General features: G+C 40.5%; 1 protein-coding gene across 3 annotated transcripts in view; it reads left to right on the forward strand.

Annotated features, from left to right (window-relative positions):
• The window catches only part of iqsec1b (IQ motif and Sec7 domain ArfGEF 1b), a 356,990-nt gene that overhangs the window by 243,699 nt on the left and 90,019 nt on the right, over positions 1–23,272 (forward strand). The gene's annotated exons all lie outside the window — the stretch shown is intronic.

A 23,272-nucleotide genomic window follows, 5' to 3' on the forward strand; every position in this document is an offset into this window, starting at 1 on the left:
CAGAGTGTGGGGATGCATGGCTGGGAAGGTTTATACTGGTCCATGTGCCTGGGGCGTACACTATTTGAACACACTACTAAATCTGAAGCTGTGAGGCATTGCTTTGTTTACTGAAAGCAGTATTTCAACCATAAGGCCTCTTGGTGTTCAGGGTCCTTTATGACTTTATTTTGTGAATTTGTAAAAGTTTTCTTTTTTTTTTTGTTTTTTTTTTTCTTTAAAGATAACCATTAAGACCAAACCTAGAGGGAGGTTCAGTCTGTTTTGTTTTTTTTTTTGCAACTTCAGCCCATGTTTTTGTCTTTAAATTACTTTTGCTGTCCAACCAAAGTGTTGGAAAGGTTGAAAGGGTCTTACTGTTTGAGAGCTGTCAAAATATTTTAAGGTTTGTTTTTAATGTACAAACTATGATACAATCAAGGCCAGATTTTACAATAAAATTTCGCATCACATCATTTCTGTATATATAAACTGTATTTTTTTATATATGGGCACACCATACTAAGCTACCAATGCAGCATCTCTGTACTACTTAACTTATGGAAATAAGAACACTGCTCTACCTTTGGATGTCTCATTTCACTTTAAAAATCTCACAAACAGCTCAGTGGGCAAGTCAAAGTAATCTGCCATTTATTTAATATCAAGTTTTTTTCCACAGTCAAGCTAATGTTGTCACTTTTAATCTACAAAAAGTGCCCAATTTTATTTCAAAATAAAATCAGACTTTTATCCAATCAGGACGTTAAGCATCATCAGGTAAAATAGTGAAAAACAAACAAACTATAAATTAAAGGGATTTGTTTGTAAGGAAAATCATCCCACTTATACAGTAATAACCTTACTGGGGTTATTAATACAGAAAAAGCAAATAAAATTGGACTCCTGAAAAGTGTAATTAACCAGAGATCATTAGACATTGAGTCATTTTGTACACGCACTCCTACGTAAGTGGACAAGAGAACTTGGCCGTGCCCATTGAATTCAATTATTTCAATCAGACCCATTGCCAGAGGTGTGACATAAAGCACTTAGCCATGCAGTTTCCATTTGCAAACATTTTTGACACAAAATGGATCGTTCTGAAGAGCAGCAACTCCGGCACAAAGCGTAACACCACTTAGAATCACAGCGGGGTCAATGAATGCTAAGGCGCGTGGTGCGTAAATGTGGATACACAACAGAGTTCTCGACTTCCACTGTAAGCACAAGATCTGTGTGGCAGGAGCTTTATGGTATGTGTTTCCATGGCCGGGCAACTGCACGCAAGCCTCACATCACCAAGTCCAATGCCAGGTGTCTGATGGAGTGGTGTGAAGCACACCAACACCGGACTTTAGAGCAGTGGAAATGTGCTCTATGGAGTGACCAATCACACTTCTGTATTTGGCAGTCACATGGGTGATTCTGTGTTGTTGTGGATGCCAGGAGAGCATTGCCTAGCTGACTGAATTGTACCAACTGTGAAGTTTGGTGGAGGAGGGATAATGGTATGGGACTGTTCTGCAGGGTTTGGCTTTTGGACAATGTTATGCTTCCAACTTTGTGGCAACAGTTTTGGGGAGGCACTTTTGTATTCCAACATGACTGCCCCCCCAGTGCACAAAGCAAGGACTATAAAGACGTGGTTTAATAAGTTCAGTGTGGAAGACTTTGACTGGCCTGCACAGAACCTTGACCTGAACAACATCAAGCACCTTTGGGATGAAGTAGAACAGGGATTGTGTTTCCCAGAAAAACATGTGATTTAAGATTAAATTAATTGCAATTAGATATTAAAATTAAGCATTTTATCACAATTTTTAAAACAGCCTTGTTATTAATTAAAAGGAAAAACAAACAGTATTTGAGGAAGGTTATAACTTTGACTTATTATGTCCATTTCTTGGATCATAAACCAGTGTTCTGGTTATGAGCTGCTTAATTAATTCTGTAATTATCTAAGCTAATGTGCATCCATGTTTAAGTAGATGACTGTAGGATGTTTTCCATGTGGTGCCAAAAAACAAACTGCTCTCTGTGTGTTATTGAGGACAGCGCACCAGTTGAAAACGCGCCATGAGAGATTGCTGTAGGGGACGGGTTAAAGCATTAATGGTTGCACGCAGTGATTTCACCACAGAAAGGCTAAAATTAGTGGCAAATGTGGCGAGAGCAGCCTGAGTCAGCAGTAGCCAATCACCATTCATAAACTCCCATGGTCTGTAATTCCAGTCTCCGTGGGATGGCCTGCCACAGCCTGGAGTTCCTGCTTTAATACAGCAATGTTCCCTCATCTCAGCCAGTCCAGTCATTTTATTGAATTACTGATCCCTGTCTGGTACAGCACACGCACTACGTCTTGTGTAACTTGGCCATCAAACATTTTCCGTCTCTGCTGATTTCTCATGAATGCCATAGTTACATGGTTTTTCCTTTTGGCTTGGAGTCCCTTCTGTCTGCTCTGCTAAAAATGACCACATAGTCACTCACTCCTGTAGACAGGACAAGAGGCTGTGTGGTATTTTTAAATGGCTGGCTTAAATGATCCTTGTCTGTATTTATGGCTTAGTGTCACTTTTCACCTTCTTTGTCACTCATGGGCGGGACAGTAACAATGGCAACAACTAGATAGTAAGGCATGTGATTAGGCTGTTTTAGCATGTTAAGTAACACTTATATGAAGTGATAATTTGGTCTGTCTTAAAAATTTAATTTGTCTTACATATCAGGCTCTTAAGCTGGGTTAATCAGCCCTTTGGAGGCTAAAATAGCTTTTTTTCTTCTATTAAAAACAATTAGTGCCTTCTGAGTGAGGTCAGGGATGAGGTTAAGAGAGAATGCAGTTGGAAATATTCAGGAAAATTCACTGTGAGTGAGCTAAAATGGGTAGTAACACTTATACCCTACCACAAGAGCAGGCCTAAGGACTTTTTGCATGTGATTTAGTGCATTTAGTGCAATATGCATACATGGAATCAAACTTTGGATTTTTTTCTGTACAGCCATAGCTGTTTTGCTTATGTTGTCAAATCTTGAAACTACAGGAAGTACTGATATATTTTTGTCACAATAGCATTATAGCACTCCGTTGCTTCAACTGCTACTTCTGCATTGCTCTTTTTGTCATTGCATGCCTTCAGAGCACCTCACTCCAAAACTTGCAAAGCAGATGGATTGGCCAGATTCCATGTCTGTCATCAGACACATCCATCTTGCAAAGCTCCACATGCTGGGTCATATGTCTTTATTTGAAGAGGCTCTTCTCCCGACCTGCTTTGGCATGATTCTGCAGTATGGTAGGGTTTAGTTGTGTTGCAAGCCTGTGAAGGGATTAGCTAACAGAGTTTAGATCAGATCTGTACAGCATTTCTCTATTAAAAGAGGAGGAAAGAACCATGCTGAAAGCCTTTCTTGGCAGAGGAGATGTTTCTGCATGCCTCTACCAACCTCAGCTTGAGTTTTATCCACCAACTGGCTCCATCATTCCTCTGAGCCTGCCTGCCTGTACTGCTGAGCCTACACTACTTACCAGAACTCCACATGGCTACTATGTTATTTTTTTTCTGTTGCTCTGATTGGCCTGTATTTAGTTTACCTCCCAATAATTTTTTAACTTAAGGTTTGGGGTAGGAGAACCAAATTATTATGCTAACACTGAATGGGGGAAGAGGGTTTAGCTAAGGGGAATTTTAGAGGCAAAAAAATTGTCACATGCTAAGTCCATGTGTAATGGAGCATTTCTGTAGATGGAGGCTTTTTTCCCATGTTTTCAAAAATAACCCACAAGGTCATTTTTTAGGAAAACATATTTTACCACATGAAAATACAAAAACACACCATTACATGGTGTGAAGAGCGTACCAGGTCAGTCATAGTAGTCCGTTATTCAACGTGTAGGTGAAGAAATTAGCTCAGGGAGCACAACAATGTCCCAGGCATTAATTTTCTCACCACTCATCTCAAATGTCCATTTTTTAAATCAAAAGTCTGAGTCTAGATAGCTCAGTGAGTTACATCACTGACTTTAGAGTTGGAGATATATGGTTTCAATCCTAGTCAATGCAGGATCAGTATTCAGTTTGGGCCCTCAGCACCTGTCTTTCTGTCAGATGTCAAAATAATGCCATCTGCTTAAGTGTAACAAAGATGTTCCACAATCTCATTCCAGGTCTCAGCCAACACTATCAACTAGGGATGCATGATAGTAAGAGCATGGTACTGGTATTGGCAGATGTTTGCTTAAAAAGTAAGATATAAGTTTATATCTGCAGATATATATACCACTGATATTTTACCTATAAAAACCCGCCTATCAACTGTAAATACTGGCCATATTAACAAATAAGATAGCTGAGTTCTAGACTGGACCTCCAGACCTACTTCAGTCTTTTTATTTATTCACCATCATAACTTACACTTGAAGGTCTTTTTTGAGGACTAGAATTTGTTCATCCTTAAATGTTGAATTGTGTATATCATGGACTGAAGATTAAGGTCTGAACAACATTTGCATATCATATCATCCATCCATCCACTTTCACACTGCTGTTCCTATTCAGGGTCATGGGGGCCTGGAGCCTATCCCAGCTGTCATTGGGCAGGAGGCAGGACTGATCACCAGTCAATCACAGAGCATTTTATCAGTTGAAATTAGTTTGTAAGTGTTGGCATATCAGGTGTGGGAAAAAAATCCAACATGGTACATCACTACTGCCAACACTTGCAGCAGTGTTTTGTGTCTTAAGAGCACTGTATGAACCTCCAGTTCATCAGCAGAGAAGGAAAGCAACTGCATGTGTATGTTTGGGCATGTGAAAAGTTCAGTTAGCAGTAACAGTAACACCTGCACAAGTTTGACATCAAACGGAGCAGAAACAGGTGCACAGTTGCATTGCAAGCCAAAAACTAATTTTCCATCTCTACACATAAATGCTGTACATTCATCCATAACCTATACCGCTTATCTGGTTTTTGAGGTTGCAGGAGGGTCGAGCCTATCCCAGCTGTCATTGGGTGAGAGGCGATGTACACCCTGGACTGGTCGCCAGTGAGTCGCAGAGCTATAAAATCTGTACATGATTTTTTCAAATCTTCATACTGTAACAGAAATATCTAACTATATGGACCAGGCCTTAAAGGAGCATTTCATGTCACACAGTCATTTGGTTGATTGTAGATAAATTTATTTATTATGTCAGGTTTTTCTCTAACTTCCTTGTGTAGAGCTTTAGTCAAAGTTTCTGCCGTTTGTTTTTACTTTAATTCAGATAAAGACGTTCATGGTATTTTCTTTACAGCTATGCCAGTTAGAGGATTTTTTCTGCTGTTGAGCTACGTAGCTTGTTTTCTGCATATGAAAACATCCCCATTATTTTATCCTCAACTTGGACATCTTAAGGCAGAGATTCAGGTCTGCAACCCATCTGTGTGTTTTGGTCTGATAAGACTGACAGTGGCATCACTCACAGCCAGAACCAGAATCAGGTTCACACCAGCAAGAAAAGTTCAGAGACATTCACCAGGCATCTGGTTAATTACCCAGCTTACCTTGTAACTTCCTTTGAAATGTCCTTGTCGCCGCCTATCTTACAGACAGCATCAGGAAGCACTCCACTATTCTCTGACTGCCGCACACACTTTGGCCTTTCCAGTGCTGAGACTGACAGATTGACCCTTTGATAGCACTCCTCCCCGAGCCATAGAAGACGGTGGTGTCGTCTGCCTGCTGTACATTCCTGAAAACATGAGTCATACCTCAATAACTCCTCACTCACATGCGGGACGCGCTCCCTTCTGACCCTCATGTTCTGTTTTTTCTCTCTGCTAATGCTCGACTACATACCAGCCCCATCTGTCTGTGTTTTTGTGTCCGACTGACGCTCCGTTGGGAATTCCTAACCTGCTTTGCCTGAGCTTTTTTGTAATAAATTCTCTTTAAAGGCCGTGCCATGTTCTGTCTGAACTCTTGTGTTTCCACTGCTGTGTGCATACAGGCCCTTTAAAAGGTTTGCAAGTGAAACAGTAGAGGCGAGGGAACCTGATCTGACCATTTCTTCTGCTAGACTAACTAGCAAAGGGTATTATTTATTTAACTCAGAGACTCAGACTGGAGCTGAAGCTGCCAGTTTAAGGTGACCCATGTTCCTGTTTGTCTGCTGCTGTGCTCCCTGAGGAGGGGAAGTACACTATCTCCGCTGAAGTCGACAGAATCGCCTGGTGTCTCGTCAAACATTCCAGCATAGTAGAGTTTCCTGGCAGGAGAGAAAACACAGCAGATGTGTGGTGAGTTATATACTCCTTGTTACCTTCTGTGTTGTAGAGAAGGCCTGATCTGATCCGGCCTTACTCTTAAAGTCATTTCTGCTCATTACTCCAGAGGGGAGTGGAATTAAAGGGCCTGTGTGCCTCGTATAAACAGAAGAGTTAGTCAGCTGTCTGGCTGACTCTGTGACAGCACCTCCCTCTGTTCTGTAGCTGGTAAACAGTGGTAAAGAGCAGGATCTCAGCAGTTTTGCTGCTATAGCACACCTGAGGCAGACAAACAGAAGGGGAAGAGGCTTTTTAGCACAACACAGAGGCGAAAAGAGCATCAAGGGGCGAGTTAAAGACGTGAGGTGAGTGTGGTTGTTATTCACTGGTCGTCAGCTGGGCAGGTTATGCAGGAAAACAGATATTATTAGACCTTTACTTGCCTATGCTACTGAATGGAGCTGAGAAAGTGCATGCTGATTCCTCTCATGCCCCGTGTCGGGACATCTATCAGCGAACCTGGCATCTGTGCTCAATTGATTACAAGGTCACTTTATTTCAGCAGCCATTCCTCTGCAATTTCACACTTTTGGTCTTTAGTATGTATGGAATTCTTTTCATCCTTATTAGTCTTGTCAGATCTGGTCTTGTTATGTAAAAGCTAATATACCTTGACTGTGTGAGTCTGCAGGGACAGAGACGAGAGGTCAGGCAGACAGCCATTACAGAAAAGTTCCATCTGCTCTCAGAGACTTGATCTGTCAGTGTCTCTTTATTGCTGCCTCTACTTTTGATGATTTTCCTTACTTGTGGAGAATTTGAACACCAAAGGACTGTATAAGCCAAGCAGAGGTAGAGCTTTAATGTTTCTTGATGTTTGACTGAATGCCAGTTTTGTAATTAGATGTTATTAATATTTTAGTGTAGCAGTGTCTTATTTCCCCCTGCAATTTGATTCATGTTTTGTTTCTCACACTCCCAGCTGGTGTCTAGTGTGTGTGTGTTTATTTATTTATTTAGTGTGGAGTTTGCATGTTCTCCCACATGCATGGGCTCACTCCAGCTTGCTCCAAAGGCATGCTCCTTAGGTTAATTGGTGACTCTAGATTGTCCATAGTTGTAAATGTCACTGTGACTTCATGCATATTTGTCAGCCCTGTGATTGGCTGATGACCAATCCAGGGTGTACACCACCTCTCACCCAAGGACAGCTGGGATGGACCCCCCGAGACCCCTAAACAGTATAAGTGGTACAGATCAGTGATTCTTAACCAGGCTAGCCTCCTCCTCAATTAGAAATTGCAACCCAAATTTCTGAAAATCTTAAACCTCTTTAATTTGTTGATTAAAAAATGTTGAAGTTTTGACCTCAGATGGAACAAAACATGACTGAACAGAGAAAGGACATAACAAAAGTATTTAAAATGCACACTTGACATGCAAGCTTCATTTTATTTTACTCTGTTTCCAGTGGAGGCACAGAATGTTTGGCTTTTTCTTAAGGAATTACCTTGTTAATTATAGGGAAACAAGTGCCAAGTAAAGAAGATTTTAAAAAAAAGAGTCAAAATCTTGAGAAAGCAACATTTATTTTCTTGTTACCATAGGAAAATGGGATATAGTGATTATTTGCATGCATGTTTGCTCTCATACATTCTAAACTTTAACTATTTGTTTATTTATTTCATCCTACGCATGCATTCATGACCCACTGAAAACAGCGCTGCGACCCAATTTTGGGTCCTGACCCACCAGTTGAGAACTATTGGCATAAATAATGGATTAATGGCTGATATGTTATAATATATATATATATATATATATATATATATATATATATATATATATATATATATGTAGTTTTTAACAGAGGACCATTGTGAGTCATGATAATTTGGATTGAAAGTAAAATCGTCCAGTTAATTGCTCTCCATACATGCTTGGATGACATTGATATGGCCCTAAATCACCATATTGATGAATAAATGCCTCCTTAATAACGTTGATGTCATTTTAGCTTCGACAACTACACTACACAGAGTCCCTTTAATCACTGTCAGGAGCTATAGTTGGCCCAGTCTGAGCATCAGTGCTGACCCATGCCGGTCAATAATGACTGGACAGTGGCTGGGGAGGTCAGGGGCGCGTCCACCACCTGGGGTCCTCTTCCATCATTTATGCATTTCAATGAGGCCCAGCTCATCCAAGATTAATGGGCACAGCGGCCCTCAGCATGGATCTCTCTATCTCGGCCAGCGAGGCTCTGACCCCGGGCTGTCAGTGGTCCAGGGGGTACCTCCAGCCCAGGCCTGGCTGCCCTGTGAGGTGCACTGAAGCCAGACTTCACCCTGACTCTATCCTGACTCTGATAACAGAAATGTGCCACCTGCTAATGGCACTCTGAAGGATTAGAGACACAGCAGTGCTCTTTGGATCCTGCAGCCACCTAAAAGCTAAGCTTTTGGCTAAATTTACTCTGACCTTTCTTTTCCAAAGTGCCTTCCCAGTATGGCTTCAGAAAATCCATTATTTTCCCCTCAGGAAGTGTGCCACCTCAAACTTTGTACATTCAAAAATAATGACTAAATTCTACCTAACAACTGGAGGTAGCACTCACCAGATCAGAGCTGTGCTTATGTGTCACTTACCAAAAACCACATGGCCGGATTTCCACTGAAGTGTCTTTAAATGAATGTCTCTTCATTAGTCCAGCACACAAACAAGCACCACTGCCAACATCTGGCTGCTCACATACTGAGTGTTATTCACAAAAACATCACACAAAATACAAAAACATCAGAAACATGAGAGAAAAGGCTTGTTGAGGGTTTGGGGAAAGGAAATACAAGATGGTCTTTTTCCTATTTAGAATTATAATAAAATGCTCTGTCTGTCTTTAAATCAAAACAGTGTGTTATAGTGGTTAAAACGTCTTTTTATTGCATTTTTATGCTGATCTTTTACAAAATGTGAGGTTATACAAACTGCTTTTCATTATTTTTGCCATTTGATCCAGAGAAAAGACACATAGGTCAATAAAAGTTTAGCAAAAACAACCCTGACATGGGGAAGGGTTATTTACTTCAAGGTCAGTTTATGAGGATCATAACCATGCTTTTGTAAATACTCAGCTCTTATTTCTTCTTGCATGCATCTTGCAACTTACTTTCCCTCTTCTCTTCTCTGTCTACATATATTGAGTGCCATTCCTACACTTTACAAAACAGTGATTTTTACCTCTGATTTAGCTGCACTAGCTAACTCCTGTTTCCTACCTCCATTTTTTGTTGTTTTTTAATCCACATTTAAAAAGCCAATGGTACCAAATGAAGAGCCATTTAAAAGCCAGCCAACCAGCTCTACTGAGCTGAGCCAAATGATCTGGATCTCTAAAAAGAGACAGATTTCCAACCATACAAGTGAGACTGGAGGTTGGTGAGGAATCTCAGCTGAAGTAACATGGGTATGATCAGAGTTTACAGAACCAAGCCAGACCACTATGTGGAAAAGGACCATACACGAGCATCTCATCCAGGCTTTAAACAGGGGCCTTGTGTTTTTTTAAGTTCACTACTTTCAGGACACAAAAGTAGCTGAGGAGTTAAGAATATTTACATTTACACACATATTTTAATGGCTTGGTATAGAATCTATGGACAAGACCCAGCTGCTGATTTGTGGTTGTCGCCATCTTGCGATTAGTGCCATAACTGTCTAAGTATCTGCTGTTGCCTGCTGACTGTGACAGCAGCTTGGATAGTAGATTTAAAACATAATACATTATTATTATTATGTAATGCTTGTTTGCCCCTTCTTTTTGTCACGTTTTGCACTTTCATTGAGTGATTTAAATGGTCAGAAAATGTTGGAAATTTGGGTTGCAACTTCTCATTGAGGTGTTGATGGTGTGTCCTGACACTCAACCAGTTGAGAACTACTGTTTTAGAATATCTGAAAACTCCAAAGGCTTTTCTCTGAGTCCTTTTTTAACATTGTTAAAAATTTAGTTGCACATAAGTAATTTTAGACTCTCACAGTCTACAATCATGCTGGAGTGATTTATTGTGCGCTGCGTGATCACATGAAAACAAAACTACGTTTTTGCGTTGCATCAATCCTGTGTTTAAAGTGTGATATTTAAGCTTTCTTTCAGTTCTGGTTTGATGTTAATAGGTCAATTAAAATGGGAAATATGATGATTTGAACTTGAAACTAATTGTACACATGTATCACAGTGTACCTTACTGTACAGGACTGGAATGATGTTGGCATTTAATGTCATTTTTAAAAGGAAAATAATCTTAATTCTGCTGCTTGTCTCTACATGCTGTGTTTACATGAAAAGTACTGGGGTAGGCTCATGGAGGAGTGCGTGAAAGGGTGATGGGTTAGGGAGTAATTTTCTCAGCTCCTGAGTTAGTATAGTTAATTGCATGTAGTCACTTAATTTCCAATTATTGCACATGCAGACCTGTGAAAAAGCACTTACGTGCATGTTTGAGTCATTATAATTCTTTATCTAACCTGTGCTGAAAATCAGAGCAGATATGCCAAGTTATTACCCTCCATGGCCATTTATTTCCCTTCCCTCTGCCAATGTCAAACTCTCCTCACGAGGACAGAGCTTTACAGACTGGCTTGATTTAAGCTTGAAGGTTGGGGAATTATCAAAATAAAGGGGAAAATGTCATATTTACAGAGACTATATATCACAAAAATTAATAATCAGGAAACCAGCTGCACCATGCATTTCAATATTCCAAACTAATAAGCTCATTGAGAGCTGGAAAATTACCATGGAAACTGAAGTGGCATGAACTCGATAGTAAATCTGGCTGATATGAGCCGCTGTGCATTGCAGCATGTTATAGCGAGAAAGACTTGTCTGAAATATGATCTCAATAAGTCAGGTATCTGCTGGGTAAATGTGTAACAAAGCTGTGTGGCTGATAAACAGCTGTTTTACCATTAATGTTGAAGTTGCTGTGATGTTTTATGTGATCTTATACAACCACAAGGATCTATGTGGCTAATACAGATTGTTGCTGGCAGTGAAATCGGCTAAGCTTGAAATATTATAACTGAAGAAACACACATATTGCCATTAGGGTGTGCCTATTAGACTCTCCTCAAAGCCTTGTATATAGTGTAGTGTACAATGCCCATAAAACTGTGTTGTACCCCTTGGGTGTTTTGATTTCATAAATCAGGCATGGTCAATATAATTTGGCTTTTTGAAAAAAATGTCAAAGTTAAAAAGATTTCTACAAAGTAGTATCAATTAAGTAAAAGTATGCAAGGTAAAAGAAGTGAATGCATGAATATTCAACCCCACTCCAGAACATTCACCCTGTTGTCTTTAAACCATTTCTGTGTAGCTTTCTCTGTATGCTTCAGGTCATTGTCTTCCTGAAAAATAAATCTTCTCCCAAGTCATAGTTCTCTTGTAGACTGAAAAAGATTATCTTCCAGGATTTTCCTTTATTATGCCTCATTCATTTTACCCTCTACCTTTACAAGCCTCCCAGAGCTGCCTGCTGAGAAGCATTCCCACAGCATGATGCTGCCACTACCGTGCTTCACATTGAGGATGGTGTTTGTGTTGATGTGCAGTGTTTGTAGCATCCTGTCTACAGGCCATAAAGCATAATTTTCATCTCGCCAGACCAGATAACTTTCTTCCACTTGACCCTGGAGTCTTTCACATTACTTTTAGTGAACTATAGTCAGGATTTAATCTGAGTTTTTTCAACAACTCAGCTGCTTGTAACTCCTTCAGAGAAGTCATAGGTGTCTCAATGGCCTCTCTCACTAGGCTTCTTCTTGCATGATCACTCAGTTTGTGAGGACAGCGTGATCTAGGCAGATTTACACATGTGCCTTATTCCTTTCATTTCTTGATGATGCATTTAACTGAAATCAGTGCCTTTGATTTTTTTTTTGTATCCATCCCCTAACTGATACTTATAGCAACCTTTTCTCTAAGTTGCTTGGAGTGTTCTTTTGTCTTCATGGTGTAATGGTAGCCAGGAATGTGTATTAACCAGTGACTGAACCTTCCTGACACATGTGTCTGTATACAACCATCACTTGAGACACGTTCACTGCACTCATGTGATCCCGATTTCACTAATTGTGAGACTACTACCACCAATTGTCAGGTCCTCTGTTGAATTAGGGCAGTCACTTTAAAGGGGGTTAATGTTTATGCAGTCACTTGTGTTACCTTACTATTTTTTTTTAATTAAATTTGCATTACTTTGTATAAATCTATTTTCAGTTTCACTTTTTAGAATTTTTTTTTTTTTGTCAAAAAAAAGGCCAAATTATACTATTGACTATGATTGATTTATAAAATCAACAAAAAGGTAAACATCCAAGAGGGTGAATATTTTTTTTAGGCACTGTATTTAAACAAGGAAAAGGCATCTTTTGATTATGCCAGAAAGTCATTTTATAAAGTAGTGTCGTCTGCCAGAGGAGGGGTGATTCCTCTCCTTCTTTCCTGGGTTTCCTTTATAAAAGTTTTGATACCAAAGATTTAGGAAAAATCATTGTCACACAGTTACCTTACCCTTTTGTACCCAAGGGAAGAGAAAAACGTTAGTATAAGGGTTGTGTTATTGTTTGTATAAAGAAGATTTAAGATCATAATATTGACGTAAATATTTAAATCCCTACACACATTTTGGTCCTGTGACACTGGGGGGGGGGTCCCGTGATCCCCCTGAACAAAGGCGAGTGATTGAACCCTTCTTACAAGCATTGATCCTCTTCCTCGTGCCTTGCCCCCTCCTCTTCTTCCTCTTTTATTATTCGGGGCTGAAGCCTGCAATCAATTAGAACAAGAGAGGACCCAATCAATTCCTACTCATTTGCAATTCCTCCCTGTTGAACACTTTCCTTTATTACCAATGTCATAATTAATGCAGAGGAGATTGGAGGACAGGAGGGAGGAGGGACAGACTCACAAGAGGGAGGTGGAGTTGGCAGGAGAGGTGTGTGTGTGTGTGTGTGTGTGGGTGTGTGGGTGTGTGTGTGTGGGGGGGTGGAGAAGTGGATGTGTGTATGAGTTACTATGTAATTGCTCCATGCATGCAATAAGCAAGTATACATGAACATCAGTAATTAGATGTTTTGTGGGCCGTTCTCATACATACATTGTACATTAGTCTCTACAGTCTGGTAGCTGTAAACATTTAGAGTAGCTTTGCAGTTGTGAATATTTAAATCACGGTGTTTACTTAACAAATATTTGTAAGGGCATCGCTGTAACTGCCTCTCCATGAAGTCACAGGTTGATCCAGCATGCATAAACTGTAATAACTTACTTTATTAGTTCAATGTTTTATGCCTAACATTTTAATATAAAGTGCCAAATGTTCTTCATATCAGAGCAAGCAAGATTTATGTTTCAAGCAGAAGTGGGTTTTTGAATGAGCTGTATGCATTGTTGCTGGTGAACATTTGCCAGCATCTGATAAAACTGACGCTTTACTTTCCTGCTTATCTCTTACCTTCAGTTTCCACATACAGCAGCTGCACCAAGATCCGTTGCAAACCGTACTCTTGGGCAATTTACTCCTTCTCTCAATTTGATCAGTTCCTCTGCCCGGGTTCCTGTCCAACTCCGGCACATCCCTGAAGCGCCACTCTGCTCCGCTTCATTCAAGATTTGTTGTGGGTCTGTTTTCATCACTGCCAAACCACGTCAATCCACACAGAGCAGATTGATCCAAATAACCGATAAACATGCGAAGTATCGAGTCAACTTTAAAATAAAATGCAATGCATGGACTCCCAATCATAAATCATAACTATATCAACATTACATCTCATCCTGCAGCATGAGGAAAAGGCTATTGGAGGTCAGTGAGTCACAGAGCTACGAAGACACAGTATGAAAGCAATAAGCAATAAAATCATGGAGTCATGTTGAAATGAACAGCAAATACACCCCAAATAGTTGAAATAATCCGCTGTTGACATACTATTCCTGCGTGAACTCGCCATTGTCCCGTGATATCTGCGGTCTTGTCTCAAGCTGATTGGGGCTGTGCTGTGTTGCACAGCGCTATAGACACACATCCGGTTTGTTAGGTTGCTGGGGGAGCATGAGTGCAGCTGATGTGTGTGGAAATTACAGATCAAACAGCAGCAATTGTTTACAGAGTTGCAGTGCAGTTAAAGGCCAAGTCAGGCTACACAAATTTAGCCAGACTTTGTCCCGACTGCGTCACTGCAGCTCATCATAAAATACAAATTAGAGACGAGTCAACAAATTAGGGTCCCAAATGTGAAACAGCCTTCAGTTTGCAAAAGCTGGTTCGCATCATTACAGCTTTGGTGTCTCTCTACTGAAATATTTTCTTTTGAATTAAGGTTCTGAAACATTCAGAGTACACATCAGGAGAAACTGCAGGCATTTATGTGGTTTGGCTTTGAAGAGCAAATTAAACATGGACATAAAAGGAGCACGAGTGTTTGTTTTAACCTCGGTCCAAAGGGGACATTAGAGAAGAGTTCACAAATACTCCCCTCTCTCAGAACACTGATTGGTTAACTGTGTGGTTCTCCTGTTTTTTATTTGACAGACTGACCTGCTTTTATATTAGTGTGCTCTGAACTTCAGTGTGAAGTGTTATCTTCCCAGACTGAGAGGGAAAACATGGGTGGTGGATTATCACAGGAGGACTATGACAGATATGCTCTCAGTTTGTATAACACTGCATTAGAAGACCCATGCCTCCTTCCAGACATCGGCATTGACGAGTCCCTGCTGAAGTATTCAGGTGTCAACTCCAATTTTCAGCTGAGGGCCTTCTCTAGACTGCAGGTTGATATCGTGCCAGGCTTTGTCGACAGGCTGGGATCTGGTCTGGCTCCGCTGACTTCCATCCCAAATGCTGTTGGACTTGGAGCACTGGTGATTTCTCTGATCATGGAGCTCATCATTAAGGGTCTTCCTCAAACAGATAACTCATACGACATGTTCCGACGGGTTTTCGGGGAAGAGAAAGCCTCCGCTGTCCGGGACACGATGTCAGAGAGTATAAAGCGCCATCACATGTTCTTGAGCAACAACGAACGACTTAGATTGGAGCTTCAGAGACTTGAAGCTCAGCTGAGCAACCATCTCACCATCCTCCGGAACTCCCTGCTGCATGACGGGCAGATGAGCAGTCGTGGTTTCAAGATCTGGGTCAACGGAGCCTCTTTCCACGTGCAGATGTTGATCCATGAGGCTCGGCTGAGTTTTCAGAGTGGTAAACCTCAGTTGGAACATGTTCGTGCCATCTCAGCTGTTATTGACTTATATCTGATGGACTTGGATCGCTTGATTATGAAATACAAGCCTTACTGGATGAGTAAAACCATTGCCATGGCATATTACACCATGTGTTATGTGGTAAACTCTGAGAAAAGTTGTGAGACACTTCATTCTGAAGACCTTGGCCCCTGTCTGGGTGATCAAGTGATGGAGTCTTATATGAAACATGTTTTCTCAACATATAAGCCAATGTCAGGATTGAAAAGTCATTTTTCAGACATGAAGAAGAACCTCCGTGTTCTGATCAACCAGCGTCATTCATTCACTCTGCCATCAGCAGCCTGACATCTGTTTTATTATGAGATCTGATGCTTTTGTTCAGCCATATCTGAATTTACAATCATCCAAACAACTTTACCAAAATAAGTGTGTTATTTTGTAAGTTTGATGAGATTTTTTTCCGAGTGATCTAATAAAGTAACAGGACTTTTAATAAACTGAAATATTTAATAAACTGAAATATTAACATAAATCTTCATCAATTGCTCTGTAAACTGATGCACTCACATTTTTGAGTCAGTCTATGCTTTGGACATTTTGAGGATAAAATTTACGTGATTGTGACTGTGATTTTACTCCAAGGTGATCTATGACGTGTTATAGTCATAGATGGCAGTTCCTTGTAAGGTGATTGGAGGAAAATTCTGTCTGTCACATTCATGACAAGGACACATGTTCAGCTCTGATGCTGACCTGAGCAGTAGAGCTTACCGGTCCCTAAAATTCATGCTGGAACTTCTCTGGAGATAGCTTTGGACTGTGACTTTTTTGCACTTGTTTTTATTAAAGAAATATAGCTGATTAAACTGCTTCTTTTCTATCCCAGCAAATCCCTACAGTGGAAGTAGCCATTGTAAACAACTTAACTCTGCCAGTGCCAATCACAAACTCATGCAAAAGCAGGTCAGGGGAGAGTGAAAACATCGTGGAAAGCTTTAATTGCTCTTCTTTGCTTTTTATCAGTAAGGAAATGTGGCCTACATCTGATAAAACCGCTGCTATACTGCAGCTACGTCCAAGCTTATTGCTGAGTTGGTGGTGGCCATTGCTATCATATCATCGTAAAACTAACCCCACCCATAGCTACCGCCTTGTTCTCCTCAAATGACACTGATTGGCAGAGGTGGCAAAAGTTCTCACATTCTGTATTCGAGAAGAATACAGATACTTGTGCGAGAAAATATTCTGGTAGAAGTAGAACTGATTTAACTCCTTTATTTAGGAAAAGGTAAAAAAGTACAGGGTTTGAAGTGTACTAAAATGCAAAAGTAAAAAAGGAAACATTTTTACCATCACATGCACACTTACACCTTCTGTAATCATTCTGAAAATAATATAATAAATGTATTTTTAACAGCTTTGGTACTCTCCATACTGAAATAAATCCTAAGATGCAATTTTATTTTAATCTTCTGTGTATACAGAGGTGGTTTCAGTTTTATGGGTCTTAGACATTCAGCTGTAATTAAAAGATCCTTTTTGCAATAAAACTGACGTGTACAGGAGTAGAACTTTTGTTGCATGAGTAGAAAAGGCAGATATCTCCTAATTTGAAGTCTTGTAATCTTTTACATGTAGAAACTTTGCAAGTTACTGCAATGACCAAAAAACTATCCCGGAAAATTTTCAGAATAAAAACATCATGTGAAAATGGGGGTAGTCTCACCACAGAAACAAACTGGTCAGGCTTTTATTCTGAAAAACAAATCAGAAGAGGACCATACCTGTCATGTCAGCCTTAAATGAACTGACAGAAAGGGTACAAAGCTGTGCAGAGACACCTGACTCCTATGTAGACAATTTAATACATCTCTTCGAGTTATGCATGCACATTCATCGTTTTCAGACTGAGCTATGTTCACAAAGTATTTGTACTTTGTTACTCCCCACCTCTCCTGACTGGTCAGAACCGTTTCTCGGACTGGCACTAACATAGATTGGAGCTTTGCAAGATGGATTTGCCTGATAACAGACATGAAGTCTGGCTGATTCATCTGCTTTGCAAGGTTATAAAACAGCACCTCATAAGGCATATTAACTAAACAGAAAACCAATTTTTTGTTCTCATGCATGCATTTCTGATAATGATGGGTGCCGGTTTAGCTCAGTGGTTAGAGCAGGCACCCATTTGTGGAGGATGTGGTCCTCAACACATCCTGGTCTCAGTGCTGTTTGGTGTACGTCTTACCCCTGCTCTCTCTCCGTATGTTTTCCGGCTTTCTTCAGCTGTCCTATAAATAAAGATAATAAAGTCCCACAAAAGCGTTCTTAAAGAGGGGGAAATGCACTTGCACTGCAGAGGGGTCCCATAACACACATGCACTCTGGTGCTGCTTCCAGGGATAATAGGACAGTTAACGACAGTTAATGCATGATTTTACTATTAGGAAGCTGAAACCAGCAAATATCAGATGTTTTTTAATGACTTAAAATCTTGATTCCACAAGACTTGAATTAATCTTTTATGTTATTTTGTTATTAATTGTTTTGGTTAATTGAGTCATTGCTGTAGTTCCACCCGCCCCTCTAAAGATCTCTGCACAGGCCTGCCTTTCACATCTAATAGATCCATTTGCCCATACTTGCCAGTCAGAGCAAGTTTAAGTCCAAGGATCCACATATGATGGTTATTTCACTAGAACTTTATATCTAACCTTTGTCAAAACACATGGACCTTCCTTAATCTACATCAAATAAGGGTTAACCGGTGATTGCCCCCAATCAAACAACTTCCTTTCCTCTTATGAGAATACAAATAAAGGCTGCATAAGTAGTGGGGAAGAATGGTTCATGGCAGTAAATTGAGCCATTAGGTGTGAGTCCACAGCTGTGTGAAAGCATGTTTTATGAGCAGCATGAGATGGCCGTGTGATTGGGGGGCAGGTGGTAGACCACTGGTAATTACTGGGCAGAGCTGCTGCACAGTCAGTGGTCCCTGCACGCCAATCTGTCTTCTGCGGCCATAATGAAAAGCCTTTCAACATCTGATTAGCTTTTAATGTCACTCTGTGGGTGTGGCTCACATCTCAGTGGCCTATATATGCAGATTTCTATGTATTTTCTTTTGATTGAAGAGCGGTGTGATCCAGGTGCAGATAATCATCCTGGATGTGTGTGATGTTTTCATGAGAGTTTCTTTGCATGTTTATAGGGCCATTTTGAAGAGGGTTATTTCTCGCTCCCCACGGAAGTGTCACTTTAATGGATTGTGCAGGGGTAAAAATATTACAAATTCAGAGCAGAGCATGTGAAATGATAACAGACATGAGGGGCAGAATGAGTGTCAGTGGCATTTTCATCCAGATACTGTGGCATCATTTGCTTTATTTTGACATGGCTTTACCCTGTTCATTCTCTCTTTCTTTTCTGATTTGGAGAATTGTTCAAAGAGCTGCTAACAATCACATTGTTGTGTTTCTCCTCTGTGCCGCCAGCTTTCATCTGATCCCCTCTATCATGTCACAGCGCCGAGAGTTGTTCAGTTGAAATGAGCTCTCATGCTGTATCAATATGAGTTCTCTTTGAAGCCAGACTTTCTACATCAAAACAATCCTTTTCTCTTTTTTTATTTGCTTTGCAACTCCTAATAGTTTTTCACTGTTTGATAAGAAAGTTGTCATAAATTTCAGTGAGCATGTCATTTATTCTAACAGTGAAAACACAATAGAGGATGTTTTGTGATGACTAATGACATTTGGAGTTGAGAAACATTTTTCTTTTTTTGTGAGGTGGTCAAAAGCTATCTTGTTGTGTGATTTTTATGCTGTGGCGGGGCATGCCATCAGCTTGTTTCATATCTGACTTTACAAGCTTATCGTTTTGTTTTTGCCCTAAAGGAAGCCGCCATGTTGACTGATTTCAGAGTGTCTGGCAGATTGTTGGGTGATGCTGAGCTCTATCTGTGCTCAGGTCTGACATGTGCTGTGTGAAAAGTTGTAAATAAACACCAGCTGTTGTGATTTATTATGGCTCGTTGTGTGTTTGATAAGCAGAAATGGGGTCCATGTCGGACAGGGCAGATAACGGGAGAGAAGAGGGTGACTGCCAATTCTAAGAAGAAATTCTGGCTTATTACAACATGGATTTTATTTTTAGAAGTCTGGTTATGAATGATCATTACTAAACTTAAAAACGGAGCACTCATCTTTTGTGTCACTATTACATCACAACCGCAGACCACCAAAAGATGATTATGACTTTCCAAAATTCTCAAAATGCTTCTTACCATGAAAATAAGTGGATTAAATAACAATCCTTAAATAACTTTTCCCAAATACAAATAAAGACTGAGGGTATAGATGATGTATATCCTTGATATATCCTTAAAAATTTTAGAAATACTCATTGGTAGCATACTATCAGTAATGGTGTTAGTTTGTAGAAAACTGTAAATTTTCTCGCAGAGTTGAACCTTTGTATTGATGTTGTTAGAGAACTTTCGAATATGAGATCACAGTGTCTTTTCTCGACCCATCCCCGAAAGCAAAAAAGGGTCTATTTACTTTAAATCCAGAGCACAATAAATGCTCTTTACCACAAATTCACTCTTGCACGAGAAAAGATTAAAAAAAACTTGAATCGTCACTGTTAGATATCTGCGAATCATTTTATGAGATGCATGGTGGCATATTTGATTGCAACATCCCTATGCTACAGAAGCACTGAAACGGCTAACGCTAGCCAACTCTTGGGGTTTTTCCACCATGACTTTGGGCCACTTTGATCAAAACAAAGTCATGCTGATTTACTTGGCAGCACCAAGCCGCATCCAGAGTAGTCCTGCTCTGGAGTGTGAGTGGACTGACAAAACACACAGTGCTCCTTTGACTTCTGGTGTAACGAAACAATGCTTACTTAAGTACAGCTATTTAATGTCTTTGACTCAAAATGCCGTGTCATCAGCTCTAGGTGTGCCCTCAAACAGGAAGCTTGGTTGTGGTGGAAAAGCAATTCCCCAGCTACACTGGGCTGCCGTGCCGTTTCAAACCAAGTAGAGCCAAACCTCTAACCTGACACACCGGATGGATGTGTTTCACACATCCATCTGGTAAACCACTCATAGATAGTGTTTGGGAAAGGGCAGAGCCTTTGACAAAAAAAAAACTTGGAGGGTGATTGGATGAACGTTCTGTCTGTCACATTTTTACGGGCCAATCAGAGCAACAAAACACGTGACGTAGCTGCTACCAGGGAGTAAACTCCATAGAGAGCTGCATGCAAACCATGGCGACTACAGACATGTCACTACATGACTTTTGTCATTTTTGAAAAAAAAAAAAACTCACTGCTGTTCTTTGTTCTTCTTTTAACAAAGAAATGTCGTCAAGTTCTGATAAAACTGGCGCTTTAGCAACATCCATGCTAATCTCTTCCACCATAATTGCACCGGCCTCTTGTCGCTGCTTGCTTACATTATGACTTCACCGCACCCGAAAGTACTGCCCCTTATCACTGATTGGTCCTGTCACTTTCTAACAAGGCCCAAACAGTTCAGACAGGAGCTTTGCTAGATGGATTCGGCAGTGAGAAGCCAGGAAACGGGCGTATCCATCTGCTTCGCAAGGTTACCAAACCTCTCAATGTAATGGAAAAGCCCCATCTGTTGTTACAGTTTGACACTGTTTACTGATGGCTTTCAATCAAGTAAGAAAACAGAAAGAGGCTCTTTATGTGGTGTTCCATTAAATATATGTCTGATGAGCATATTTTGACGTTGTTAGTTCAATGTGGAATGTTATATTGTATTACCATATATCACCTTACTTTAAGTTTCATTACATTATGATTTAATATGATGTCAACATGACAGGATGCATGATACAATACAGTAATGTTATACATTATGTTATGTTGTGTTATGTTACATTATTTTACAGTAAAATATGTTACATTACATTACTGATTAAGTTTTGTTACATAACACAATACAACATGACCACGATGAGACACATTAAACACCGTACCACAGATTATATGCTACTTTATGTTATATGACATTACGTTGCGTTGCGTTATGTTGCGTTATGTTCAGTACAATATGTTACGTTATATTACCTTATATTACCTTATGTTGAAATTTGTCATGCTGTGGTTCAGTATGCATAAGATATAGTATGTTCCGTTACGTTATGTCACAATGCAATACTATACAATTCACTTTATTTTCCCCTTTAGAAAATGTGACTATAGTCCAGTGCTAGAACAGAGAATAAGTGCTATAGCAAAGTAGAATGAATCTCTTTCCCCAAAACTTAATAAATATGAAAACAGATGCATTATGTCAATTTTGAGCCAGAGGTTACCTTAGTTTCCTCCAGCTAATCTGCCCTGGGATGTGATGGATTTGATAGCTCTGATTGTATGCTTAGTTTTGATTCCTACCTTTATTAACAGTGTTGTTGTTGTTTTTCTTAATCTTTGCATACATCAAAAAGAAAATCTTGAAAAACTCTACAACAGTGCTCAGGTTGTAATAGACTGGATTTATCCTTCGTGTGATACATCACGTACAGCCCAGGAGGTGCCACTCAGCATCCCGACAGCAGGATGTGACCAACATCTCTCCACACACAACGGTAAACACTCATTAAATCCAGCTCTGCCCGTGCACACAAACATCTGCCGTCTGCTGCTGCAGTGATTCAGTGGACCCAGTTCAGCACCTACTCCAGTCATCCAGTGGGGTTTCTGTCTAAGCAGGCACCACGGCATGCCAGCTCTGCATACACCACTTCCTGTAGTGGAAAAGGGCCGCTATGTGACATCAGCTGAGCTCTGGGTGAGGCAAGGAGCCTGCTGTTAGCACATATGAGCAAGCATATGCTTAAATGATTTGACAAAAGTACAAGCATCACAGATTTAGGGCTTTTGTCTTCTCCCTGCAGAGGCTTCACAGTCTGACATCACACGCTTCAGGATGTTGCTGTCAAGGGCCCGTCTTAGATTGTGGCTGCTGTAGAGCTGCAGCCTGGATCTGAACAGGGCACACAGAGGTGTTCTTTCAGGAAGCTTTGTTTTAGTTTTATCAGAGCCAGAGTGATTAGATCAGCCTGCTGTGTGTGAAGTGTCTCATGATGCCAAAACGTTCCGTCTTCTGAGATTTTGTTTGCCGCTATCATCCTGTGCGGCTTTATTCTTTGAAAGAAAACCTTGATTCAATTAGCGCATCCAAGAGTCCGCTCAGACAAAGCTGTTTCATGAAGCGCTGGCTGGCTGTTTTTAGAACAGTACTTACACATTACATCTGGATGCTACGGTGTTGTGACAGCCTGTCAGGAGATGCATTTGAAAGCTGCTCGTGCTTTCTTGCACCGACTCTTTCTCTTAGTGGCATTGAAGACGATGGTACTGACGGCGTGTCAGAAGTAGGGCCAACACAACACCAAGCCTCTGGGCTGCCGGCTGCTCTAATGAGCTCCCCTGAGTGGTTAGCAGGCTGATGGAGAAGGCCCGTCCTCCCTCTCCTCCCCCTCGCTCAGCGGGCCTGGATCTAATTGGTGGGATAAGAGAGAGAGGCCTCAGAATTGTAGGAGACAATGCTTTGGTCAAGTGAAAGGGAGAAAAAAAAATCTATTTCCGCCTCATGTGGTTGCAAGCCTCTTCACCCCAATTATAATTTCGAACACAAGCTGGAGGATTACATCAGCCAGTATGTCCTCCGCCTGAGGAGAAGGACATGTGTGAAGTGAGAGGTGTCAGGTGTTCTTTTTA

The sequence above is a fragment of the Cheilinus undulatus genome, linkage group 3 (genome assembly GCF_018320785.1).
Source record: "Cheilinus undulatus linkage group 3, ASM1832078v1, whole genome shotgun sequence".
NCBI classification, from domain to species: domain Eukaryota; kingdom Metazoa; phylum Chordata; class Actinopteri; order Labriformes; family Labridae; genus Cheilinus; species Cheilinus undulatus.